Here is a 13,343-nt window from a genome sequence, read left to right as displayed (position 1 = left end):
CCAAGAATTGGTCGGACAAGACCTATTTGCTGATTCAAAATCATCTTTTCTGCAGGATTTCGAGAGCTGTGGATGTTTACTTTAATACCTCATGGGCTTTATCTGTAATATTCCAGTTTACTCGAATTTTTACAACGACGGCTTTCACACTATTGTCTTTCTTAAGGTCAATATACATTTTTTTTTATTTTTTTTATTTTTTTTTTTGCATTAAAGAGAAATGATAATATATATATTGTGCACTTTTACTCCTCTGATGATTCCTCCATGTAGCGAGCAATTAGTCGACAATTCTCACACCAGTTGGCATGAGGTGTCGGGCATCAACACTCCCCTACGGACCTATACTCGGGTTCCTCATCACAAGCCCGCTGACCTTTGACAATAGGTAGCCCTTTTCGATGTACCTGACTAAATCAACCATTTTTTTTTTTGGATCAGAAAAAGATGGTTCATCAGGATTCGAGGTTGCTACCATATTCTCAACACAATGTCGAACCTATACCTTAGAAAATGCAGGCCAGATGTGTTGTGAAATTCAAAGCACTAATTAGCTTACAACTCACTAAAAGGAACCTAATAAAAAGAACTCACTTTGCACTACTTCCAACTAGTCATTGGGCTCTTAGATTTTATATACCTTGTGTGTTGTATATTTTTTTTTTCAAAAATTTTAACTAAAAACTTTTTTTTTATAAAATTTTAAATGTGTAAAAATACCCCCAAACCTAAATCTAACATTGTCCTTAATGTTAAAGAAAATTTAAAGCAGTAAGAGGACAGAGGAGAAGTACCTGATATGGGTGGGTTAATTAAAAGTTGGGGCAAAATCCCCCAAACCTGCATGTTAGTAATTTTTTTTTTTATAGAAGATATTTATACATTGGGTTGCCTCCCAAGAGCGCTAAGTTTTATGTCTTCAGCCAGACAAAATGTAAATCTCTTTTTTTTTCAACCATTATCTAAGAATGGTTTTGGAAGAGTCCGATGAAGAACAGTCGGCTGATGACGATCTATGCTCATAAGGGGAACAGAACTAAGAGGCGCATGCTTGACCCCTTCCTCGGAATGGGCAAGGTAAGCTTCTAAAGGGTCCTTATTATAAGTTTGTAAGAAAGTCTCCTGAACCAGACTTTCAATCATGTCAACTTCATTGATTTCTTTGTCGTCTGGTGGTTGTTTACTTATGTTGAAGACATTAAGCTCGACTTTCATGTTGCCAAAAGATAACTTCAGCATCCCATTTCGACAGTTGATCACAGTATTTGTTGTGGCTAAGAAAGGTCTACCTAAAATTATAGGTGTGTGACTGTCTGGATGTATTGCAGGTTCAGTCTCAAGGATAACGAAGTCCACAGGATAGTAAAACTCATTTACTTTTACTATTACATCCTCTACAATCCCCTTGGGGTACTTCACTGTCTTATCTGCTAAGGAAAGGGTAATATTTGTAGGCTTTAATTCCCCCAAACCTAATTTTTGGTACACATAGTAGAGAAGTAGATTTACACTGGCTCCTAAATCTAATAGAGCTCTTTGGATGATCGTCTCTCCTATTTTTATTTCAATAGTTGGGCAACCAGGGTCTTTGAATTTCGGGGCAATCTGTTGTTGAATGAGAGATGAGGCTTGTGCAGCCATAACAGCTTGCCTAGGAATACTTATTTTTCTTTTGACCGTGGTGAGGTCTTTCAAGAATTTTGTATAGGAGGGAATTTGTCTTATGGCATCGAGAAAAAGGTATATTTATTTGAACAGTTTTAAAGACTTCCATGATTTCATCAAAGTTAGATTGTTTCTTGGAGTCCTGAAGTCTACTAGGAAAGGGAACCTTGGGTTTGTATGTTTCTATGGGTTCTTCCCTTTTTTTCGGTTTGTCCTGTTCTTGACCCCTCTTCTGAATAGGGTTCTTATCGGATTCAGTTTTATTTTCTTTTTCATTTTCAGGAAGTTGGACTTTATTGTCCACTTGCTTGCCAGACCTTAAAGTGGTAATTGCCTGGACTTCATAGGTCGGATTTCCATTAGAACTGATTTGATACTGACCTATCTGACCTTGATTTTGTTGTCTACTAGGGTTAGGCACTGGTTGACTAGGTAGTTCACCTTTCTTCCTATCCCCTAGAGAGTTAGCTATTTGGCTCAGACTAACCTCAAGTTTTGCAATTGCTTGCGCATGGAATTGGTTAGTCTGGGCTTGGGCTGTATTGGTCTGTTGTTGTTGCTTGATAAAATCTTGTTGTTGTTTCATCATATTAGCCATCATGGTTTCTAATTGTGAAGGTTGCTGTGGGATAGGGGCATTATAAGGCGGTACAGATGGAACCAAAGGTTGGTTCATTTGTGGTGGACCTATCCTGGGGAAGTTGTTCTGAAAACCTGGTGGACCACCTTGATGCTGAATAGGTTCATTTTGCTTGTATGAGAAATTTGGGTGGAACCTATTATCAGGGTGGTAAACTGGGCTGAACGAGTTGGGAGTGGGCTTCTTAAAGGCACTATATGAATTTAGAGTATTTGCTTGCTCGGTCTTTATATTAGGCAGACTAGGGCAGCACTCCACTAGATGCTTAGGACTGTTACACAAAACACACAAACTATATGACTCGTGATCCACTTTCATGACGGGATTTGACTCTTTGTATGAACTCGAACTAGTAGAAACAGTGAAAGCATCAAACTTTTTACTCAAGTTGTTCATTCCAGCCACCAGATTGGACATGACATTTTTGAGTTCTGGGTCTGCTTTCATTGTTGGGGTATGTGGAGACCTTTAGTGATGAAGAGAATTGAAGGAGAATCAATTCTGAATAGTTCCGTCTGGTGGACTGTCGGAGTCGACTCGAGCTACAGTCGAGTCGACTCGGGAACAGTCGAGTCGACTCGAGGTCTGTCGAGTCGACCCGAGAGGAGAAAGCCGCAAAAACCATGTTTCTGTCTGGACTGTCAGAGTCGACTTGAACTACAGTCGAGTCGACTCGGAGCATCGTCGAGTCGACTCGAGATACAGTGGAGTCGACTCGAGATCGTGCCAGTTAAACTGGAAGTTGTTCAGACGTGCCAGAGTCGACTCGGACTTCAGCCGAGTCGACTCGGCCTCGCGGGAAATCATACGGATGAGTTTCTTTTGGTGTTTTGTTGGCGTTTCGACGGCTATGATCATCTGAAGGTCTTGAGACTATATATAGGACTCATGAGAGTCCTAGGGTTAAAAGGGGATTGGCCGTATATTTGAGAGATACTCTTGTTTGTGAGGCTAGGGTTCTAGAGAAGAAGAGGATTGGGATCCTACTTCTTGTGCAAAGGGAATTCTGTGTGAATCTCTTGTAGATCGATCGCTTGTGATCGTTCGGGTGTGTGCTATCTCTGTAATCAGTTCATCCTTATTGAGATTTGGAGCGGTGGAGGACGTAGGCTATTTGTAGCCGAACCTCGTTACATCTTTGTGTTTGCTTTGCTATTTTCTTCCTTCTTCTTCCTTTGATCTTTGATAATCCGTTGCGGTGCTCAAGTGTTTTACCCTACTGATACCACGGGGTAATCTTTTGCCCTTCGTAGGCGGAGCGAAGAGGTGATCCTTGAGTCCGGAGTCGAGGAAGCGAGAGAGTGCTTATCCGTTTGTATCTCTTTTGCTTGTCCGACGTCGGTGGCGGCGCTGGTGTGAGTGGGTTCCGGCGTGGGGCGCCGACAACAATTGGTATCAGAGCTATTGGTTATTCTGCAATGGCGGATGAAGGAAAGTTGCGAATTGAGAAGTTCAATGGCACGAACTTCGGGTTTTGGAAGATGCAAATAGAAGATTACCTTTACCAGAAGGATCTCTATTTACCTCTTGGAGGTAGAGCAAAGAAACCAGAGAAGATGTCCGATGAAGACTGGGAGGTCCTCGATCGGAAGACGCTCGGCACCATCAGATTGTCACTTGCATCCCAAGTGGCATTCAACATCAAAAACGAGAAGACGACGATGGAGTTGATGGCAACATTGTCGCGGATGTACGAGAAACCCTCAGCATCAAACAAGGTATTTCTCATGAAGAGGTTGTTTAATCTTCGTATGAAAAATGGCGGCAGCGTAGCAGAATACCTCAACGAGTTCAATGGACTCACGGCCCAGTTGGAGTCAGTGGAGATTAGTTTTGACGATGAGATTCGGGCATTGCTAATCCTCTCCGGATTGCCTGATAGCTGGGAGGGCCTGGTGATGGCGGTGAGCAACTCTTCGGCAACGGGAAAGTTGATTTTTGATGACGTTGTGGGAGTGCTTCTGAGTGAAGAAGCAAGAAGAAAATCTTCTGGAGCTACGGAGTCGTCTGGAAGTGCACTAAACACCTCTGACCGGGGAAGACAAAAGAAGGACGGTCGATTTCGAAGCGACTCGAAGTCAAGATCCAGCAGGTCTCGAGCACCTCAGAACAAGGGAGCGAAGTGCTGGAACTGCGGGAAGACGGGGCACTTTAGGAGGGATTGCAAATCTCCTAAAGGGAAGCAAGGCGACCACACCGAAGGAGTCAGCAAGGATCTAGCAAATCTTGCTGAAGACGGTGATATGGATGCCCTCGTTCTATCTTTGTCTACCTGTGACGAGTCTTGGGTGATAGACTCGGGCGCGTCTTTCCATGCTACATCCCAACGGAAGCTTCTTGGAGGATATGAGAAGGGAGACTTTGGCAAAGTCTACCTAGGGGATGGAGAGCCTTGCACCATACAAGGAAGGGGAAGCGCGGAAGTGAAGTTGGTTTCTGGATCTTCACTTGAGCTTGAGGACGTACGGCACGTACCTCAACTGCAGAGGAATCTGATTTCTGTTGGACAGTTGGCGAGCCAGGGGTACAAGGCTACTTTCACAGCTGATCAGTGGAAGATATCCAGAGGTTCGTTGACGGTGGCTAGTGGCAAGAAGGTTGGGACACTTTATGTCACCAACGGCACGGAGAACTCTATTGGAGTTGTTGCAGCAGATGTGGACACCAAGTTATGGCATTGTAGACTTGGGCACATGAGTTATCAGGGACTGGAGGTGATGCACCAGTTGGGAAAGCTGCAGGGTCTCAGGAGTGTTGAGATGGACTTCTGTGAGGATTGTGTTCTCGGAAAGCAGAAGCGTGTTTCATTCAACAAAGAAGGTAAACCTCGGAAGCAAGAAAAGCTAGATCTCGTGCACACGGACGTGTGGGGGCCTGCACCAGTTTCTTCCATTGGTGGATCTCAGTACTATGTTACTTTTATTGATGATGCTACCAGGAAGCTTTGGGTGTTCTTCTTGAAGCACAAGTCAGAGGTATTTGGGGTCTTCAGGAGATGGCAGGCGATGGTAGAACTCGAGACAGGAAAGAGGTTGAAATGCCTGAGATCGGACAACGGTGGTGAGTATTGTAGCAGGGAGTTTGAGGACTACTGTGCAGATGCTGGGATCGTCAGGCAAAGGACAGTTCCAGGAACACCACAACAAAATGGAGTTGCTGAAAGGATGAACAGAACAATTAATGAGCGTGCCAGGAGTATGAGGATACATGCTGAATTGCCACAGCAGTTTTGGGCAGAAGCAGTTAACACTGCTGCCTACTTGATCAACAGAGGGCCATCAAAGAAACTTGAATTTGGGATTCCTGAGGAAGCATGGACAGTGAAGAAGATTGATTTGGCGCACTTACGAGTATTCGGTTGTACCAGTTATGTCCATGTTGATTCCAGTCAAAGAAGCAAACTAGACGCCAAATCAAAGAAGTGTATTTTCGTTGGATACGGAGGTCAACAGTTTGGGTACCGGCTTTGGGATCCCGAACACAAGAAGATCATTCGTAGTAATGATGTGGTATTCAATGAGAAAATGCAGCAGAGCACTGAATCAGAAACAAAACCTGTTGAGCCGTGTTTTGTGGATCCTGAAGAGGAGTCTACAAATTCTGGTCAGAAGACTCAGTCAGAGCAAGAACCTGAAGCATTGGCACCCCCTCCACAACTAAGAAGGTCCACTCGTAGTACTCATGAGAAGCCTCCTCAAAGGTATGATGGGACTCTTAGTTATTTGCTGCTCACAGATAATGGCGAACCTGAATGCTTCACGGAGGCATTGGAGGTTGATACCAGGAAGGAGTGGGAGTTGGCCATGGATGATGAGATGAAGTCATTGGAGCAGAATCAAACGTGGGATTTGGTGGATCTGCCCAAGGGGAAGAAAGCACTGTCAAACAAATGGGTTTACAGGCTGAAGGAAGAGCAAGGCGGGAAGAAGCGATACAAGGCCAGACTGGTTGTAAAAGGATTTCAGCAGAGAGCAGGTATCGACTTCACAGAGATCTTTTCTCCTGTAGTCAAGATGAGTACTATTCGAGCGGTGCTGAGCATGGTGGCAGTAGAGGATCTTCACTTAGAGCAGCTTGATGTGAAGACGGCCTTTCTCCACGGAGATCTCGATGAGGAGATATATATGCAGCAGCCGGAGGGATACATTGCAGCTGGCACGGGTGACTTAGTCTGCAAACTAAAGAAAAGCCTCTATGGTTTGAAACAGGCACCTAGACAATGGTATCTCAAGTTCGATAGTTACATGCTTGAGATAGGATACAGGAGATGTCAGGAGGATCACTGTTGCTACTTCTGGAACTTCGGTACATCTTACATTATCTTGCTATTGTATGTTGATGACATGTTAGTTGCAGGAGCTAGCATGCATGAGATTGCAAAATTGAAGCTGAAGCTGTCAAGAAAATTTGCAATGAAGGATCTAGGAGCAGCAAAACAGATCCTTGGGATGCGGATCAGCAGAGATAGGTCTAAACATATCCTCAGACTATCTCAGGTGGAGTACATCAGCCGAGTACTCAGGAGATTCTGCATGGAGGGTGCCAAACCTGTTGGCACACCGCTGGGGTGCCCATTTTAAGCTCTCAAACGGGCAAAGTCCGAAGACGCGGGCGGAGGAGCTCAATATGTCAAAAATCCCGTATGCATCGGCAGTGGGGAGCTTGATGTACGCTATGGTGTGTACGAGACCAGACATTGCTCAAGCAGTGGGAGTTGTGAGTCGCTTCATGAGCTGCCCAGGCTTGGAGCATTGGCGCGCGGTCAAATAGATACTGAGGTATCTGAAAGGCACTGAGCACATGTCATTGTGCTATGGAGGTTCTGAGATCCGGTTACAGGGCTATGTGGACTCAGACATGGCAGGGGACTTGGACGGCAGGAGAAGCACGACAGGGTACTTGTTCACCTTGGGCAGTGGAGCCGTCAGTTGGATTTCCAGGTTGCAACCAGTTGTTGCATTGTCGACTACGGAGGCGGAGTATGTGGCAGCCACAGAGGCGTGCAAGGAACTAATATGGCTTCAAGGCTTGATGAAAGAGCTTGGGAAGGAACAGAAGGATTGCATGTTATATTCAGACAGTCAAAGTGCAATTCATCTGGCGAAGAATTCAGCTTTTCATTTAAGGACGAAGCATATTGACATACGGTACCACTTCGTGAGGTCATTGCTCGAGCAGGGACTCGTCAAGTTGGAGAAAATTCATACAAGTCAGAATCCTGCAGATATGTTGACGAAGGTCGTCACGGTGGAGAAGCTGAGGAGCTGTTCAGCTTCTGCTGGTCTTCATGCTTGAAGACGTTGAGGAGGCATCGTACCGATTTCACTAGGATGATCCAGTTTCAGTGGGAGCACAGAGGAGAACCAAGTAACAAGAGAATATACCCAAGGTCTCCAAGTGGGAGATTGTTGGGGTATGTGGAGACCTTTAGTGATGAAGAGAATTGAAGGAGAATCAATTCTGAATAGTTCCGTCTGGTGGACTGTCGGAGTCGACTCGAGCTACAGTCGAGTCGACTCGGGAACAGTCGAGTCGACTCGAGGTCTGTCGAGTCGACCCGAGAGGAGAAAGCCGCAAAAACCATGTTTCTGTCTGGACTGTCAGAGTCGACTCGAACTACAGTCGAGTCGACTCGGAGCATCGTCGAGTCGACTCGAGATACAGTGGAGTCGACTCGAGATCGTGCCAGTTAAACTGGAAGTTGTTCAGACGTGCCAGAGTCGACTCGGACTTCAGCCGAGTCGACTCGGGCTCGCGGGAAATCATACGGATGAGTTTCTTTTGGTGTTTTGTTGGCGTTTCGACGGCTATGATCATCTGAAGGTCTTGAGACTATATATAGGACTCATGAGAGTCCTAGGGTTAAAAGGAGATTGGCCGTATATTTGAGAGATACTCTTGTTTGTGAGGCTAGGGTTCTAGAGAAGAAGAGGATTGGGATCCTACTTCTTGTGCAAAGAGAATTCTGTGTGAATCTCTTGTAGATCGATCGCTTGTGATCGTTCGGGTATGTGCTATCTCTGTAATCAGTTCATCCTTATTGAGATTTGGAGCGGTGGAGGACGTAGACTATTTGTAGCCGAACCTCGTTACATCTTTGTGTTTGCTTTGCTATTTTCTTCCTTCTTCTTCCTTTGATCTTTGATAATCCGTTGCGGTGCTCAAGTGTTTTACCCTACTGATACCACGGGGTAATCTTTTGCCCTTCGTAGGCGGAGCGAAGAGGTGATCCTTGAGTCCGGAGTCGAGGGAGCGAGAGAGTGCTTATCCGTTTGTATCTCTCTTGCTTGTCCGACGTCGGTGGCGGCGCTGGTGTGAGTGGGTTCCGGCGTGGGGCGCCGACAACATTCATTTCATAATTACCTGGTTTTCTAGACCCAAACTCATCTCTAATTACTTCCTCACCATAGCTACTCCAATTTTGGGCATTTTCAGCTAAGTCAACAAGAAATTCATAGGCTTGATCTGGGGTTTGGTTCATGAACCTACCCTTGTGCATGGACTCAATCATGTTTCTATGTACTGGAGGTAGTCCTTTATAAAAGAAGTGGACCAGATCAGCCTTATCAAGCCCATGGTGTGGGCATTTGACCAACAAGTCATGGAATCTTTCCCAAAGTTGGAAAATTCCTCCTCAGATTTTCCTCTAAAAGTTCTTATGGCATCCTTAATTTTTTCAGTCTTTACCATAGGATAGAACTTAGCCATGAACTTCTTAGATAGTTGTTCCCATGATGTAATGAAATTTGAAGAAAGGAAATACAGCTATGCAGCAGCACGATCCTCTAAAGTCATGGAAAACAACCTTAATTTAATACCCTCTTCATCTAAGTTTTGATTTCTAAACGTTTGACAGATTGTCAAAAATTTGTTTAGATGAATATAGGGTTGTTCACTCTCGAACCCATGAAACTTGGGTAACATGTTTATTGTTGCAGCCCGAATTTCAAATTGGGCTGCATTATTTATTGGCAATACTATACATGTAGGTGGACTAGTGGATGCAGGAGCGAATAATTCATTCAGGGTTTTAATATGTTCACCCATTGTAGAGATCGACGGTTGGTTTACAGTTCGCAGGTTATGATGAAAAGTTCTGTCAATCTCATGATCAAATGGGGTTAACTTATCTCTTAATGACCTTCTACCATGCATACATTTTCCACAACTTAATTAGACTCAATTTTTTTAAACGAAATCCTAAAAGATAAGAAGAAGGGCTAGACCAAGATGACCACAATAAACACCACACAATAATTTGACCCTATTAGTCTTAGAGCTAAGTGAGGTTTAGTAGCTTCTTAAATCTAGTTGCACAGAGATGTATCAGGTTAAAAAGTTCCTGAAATTCTCTTCTAGATTAGACAGCTCCTAATCTCCCTTTCAGATTAAGCTTGAGCTTACCAGTTAAGCAATCCAGTAATCAGTGACTAGGAAAGTCCCGGGGTGTGTGGTGGTGCCAGAAGGGATACACCGATACCACAATACCCGTAACAGTTCTCACTATTGTAAAACTTTCTTAGACATCACCAATTACTAAATTCTCACTGGAGTGGCTTTCAGCCGCTTCTTTCCAAGAGCCTAATTGAGCTCGAAAATCCTAAGACCAACGTCTAATTTGATTTTAATTTAATTTGGCTTAGGATAAGTATGCAAGGTGGTGATTTTTGGGCTAAGGACAGGTAATGACTTCCCGACCTTATCTTTTCAATGGATTTTGCCCTTAATTACTTTATGCAAATGCTTAATACTAAATGTAGCAAATAATCAATATTTTTTTTTTTTAAAGTTTATGCAATGTCATTAGGTTGTATTGATTAAATGAGCAAGCAAAATTTTTTTTTATTATTATTTTTATTTTTTTTATAATTTTTTATTTTTTTATTTATTTTTTTTAATTTTTTTATATAGCAATAACTTGAATGTAAACTAAACACAATTCTTATGCGTCAGTTAATCTCCGAATGCCCGTTGAATAAGCTCTGGAGATTACTCCGTGAGGAGTCCCAATAGAGGTATGATAACCTCGGAGGATTGCACCCTATCAATTATTAGCAAAAATAATAAATTTTTTTTATATATATATTTTTGATTTAATTAATTTTTTTTTCTTTTTAAACTTCAAATTTCGAATCTCAGAATTCAAATTTTGAATTTTAAAAAATTTTTGAATTTTTGAATTTTTTTTAATTTTAATTTTTTTTTTGAATTTTAAATTTCGAATTTCAAATTTCAGAATTTAATAACTACGAAATTATTAACTAGAAATTATCAAAATAAGAAAAATTAATAAAAATAAAAATAAAAATAAAAACTTACTACCGGAGTACGTTCACTCCAGGCATCCAAAATTTGATTTGATCTTCGTGATCGTTCTTGCTTCTCGATTTGCCTCCCCGGCAACGGCGCCAAAATTTTGTTCGTCCTTTTCTGTCTAACTAAAAATATGCTAAACAGATCATTATTAGAACCGACAAACAAAGTTTAATTTAAATTTTTACTCTTACCTGTTCTACTTGAAGAATAGCGGTTGTAAGAGGTCGATCCACAGGGAGGCGATTGGAGTTGCATAAAAATTAGAACATTCACTCGGATTCAAAATCGACTTTTGAATGATGGAAAAAAAACATTATTTTGAGGATGTTGATGGATTCTCTAGTCTACCGGAGAATGTTTTTTTATTGAAATTAACTAAAAGACAGGTATTTAAATTCAAAAAGCATTTATTTAATTAATCAAAGAAGAGTTTTGGCATAAATTAAAATGGATAAAATAAGAAGATTGAAGCGAAACACAAATTGCATGAAGGAAGATTTAATTGTATTGCATAACAAAGAAGAAAGATTACAGAATTTGGAGAACGGAAATTAAAAATAATAGAAATTAAAAACTTTAGCATAAATAGATCTCTCTATTAAACTAAAACTAAAAATCCCAAGACAATATTCTCTCAAAATAAAACTCTTACTAAAAACATTGCTCTCAATCAAAATAAAAATAAATAAATAAGAACAACATGATACCCAAAACAGAACAATTAAACACCAATTAAAAATATAACCTTTAAAAGAAAAACAACTAAAATAATAAAAAAAACAAAAGAAATGTAATGCTCTGTTTTCAAATCTGTTGCCCAGAGATGGTCACCCAAGAGGGGGGTGAATTGGGTGTTTTAAACTTTTTGTCTAATTAAAAAAAAAACACACAAGTGTATATGCTAAAGTGAAGATAAAGCATAAGCACAGTCAATCGCAAACACGAAGATTTATAGTGGTTCGGAGCTTCCACTGCTCCTACATCCACTCCCCAAATACCTTTGGAAATTTCACTATAATCCGCGATTACAGTCCGGTAGTTTTGCGAGTGCACTACCCAACTCGTTGTTTTACACCGGGCTAATAACGAACCCTACAATCCCCCAATTTCACCTAGGCTTGGGATGCCTTTCCCTTGTTCCAAGTCCCTTGACTGGAACAAGCACAATAATGAAATGTTTTACAAAGATTTAAAAGCTCTTAATGAAGCAAATATAACAATGAGAAATATCAAAACCCGGAAGAACCCTTTTGCCGTTGGAAGCGTGGGTAATGGTGGCTCTTCCGATGTGGATCGCGTTGGCTTGAATGTGAGCTTTGAATGCCGAGTGGGAGTGAGTAGTTGAGCACGAAATCAGATGGAAAAGCTTGAAAGCACTTGATTTCTTCTCTTGAAAGCACTAACTCCCTTGAACCTCTTTCTCTTTCTTCTCTCTTGAATGATCTTGTGTTTGGTTGGTGAGAAGTTGTTGGAAGGCACTTAAAAGCTCCCTTTTATAGCCCAAAAAGCAATAGATCCGTTAGACACAAAAATATGACCGTTTGAAATTCAAATTTACCTGCAAAAGTGTGTCAGTCGCGTTCCAGGCGCTCCGGAGACGTCTCTGCTTCAACGCGAGACGTCTCGGCTGTATAAAATTTCTTTTGGCGTTGTTTGGAGTCGACTCGGCGCTTTACGGGGACGTCTCTGAAGAAGAACCGCTTGAATGCTTGTTTTTCTGTAATTCTGAGAGAGTCGGCTCGGCACGTTTACGGGGACGTCTCGGGATGTTTGTGCTTTATGCATGGGGACGACTCCGTGACGTCGGGGACGACTCCGCCGTTTTATCAATGAAAAACACGTCCTCTGGAATCCCCTGAGAGAGTCGACTCCGCGCTCTCTGGGGACGACTCGGGAAGTTCGCTTTTTACTCGTGGGGACGACTCCGCGTCCTTCGGAGACGACTCGCGCGCATCCCTTGAAATCGGCCTTTCTGCCGTCTCTGAGAGAGTCGACTCCGCAGAGTCAGGAGTCGACTCCGACCCTGCGAGACGCCTCGCCAGGTGCCGGGGACGTCTCCAGACGTGCCAATTCTTCCTGTTCGTGCCAGAGACGTCTCTGGGACAATCCGGAGACGTCTCGGCTGTCCCTGATCTGTTTTCTTCATCTTAAAAATTCTTCAAAAAATTCTTGAAAAATATGGGAACATGCCTAGACATTTCTTACCAATATTTTTAGATAAACACCTGAAATCCTCAAATAAATTGTTAATACACAGAGAATTATACTCTAGTGTTTTGTATTCATCAAAATCCATTAGGGGGTCAACAAAATCTGAAAACAGAGCACTACTGCCGATCCTTTCTTCTTCCTCTCGCTCGACTTCGCCTCCCTCCTCTGTTCTTTGGAACCGATCCCCAACCGAGCACACCCCCCTTCCTCTTCCTCCTTCTCCTCTTATAGCCGCGGACGGACGCCTGATGCGGAAGGGAGGCGCGGAGTTCCTTCTTCGGGTGCTGCTGGGATCACGAAGAAGGGGCTGAGATGATGGCATGATCATGGGAGTAAGGAGAGGGCGGACGCTGGGATTCTGCTGATGGGCATTGCTGGCATGCGGTGGGATGAGTTGGGATGCTACGATTGCGGAGGATCTTCTCTGCTTCGGCTGTGAACGCGAAGGATGCGGACGGAAGGAGCTGGGATCTCGAATCCGGCTTGGCCGCGATGCTGGGAGCTGAGATTT

The sequence above is a fragment of the Phoenix dactylifera genome, chromosome 17 (assembly GCF_009389715.1).
Source record: "Phoenix dactylifera cultivar Barhee BC4 chromosome 17, palm_55x_up_171113_PBpolish2nd_filt_p, whole genome shotgun sequence".
NCBI lineage: Eukaryota > Viridiplantae > Streptophyta > Magnoliopsida > Arecales > Arecaceae > Phoenix > Phoenix dactylifera.
Note: the sequence above shows the minus strand (reverse complement) of the source record.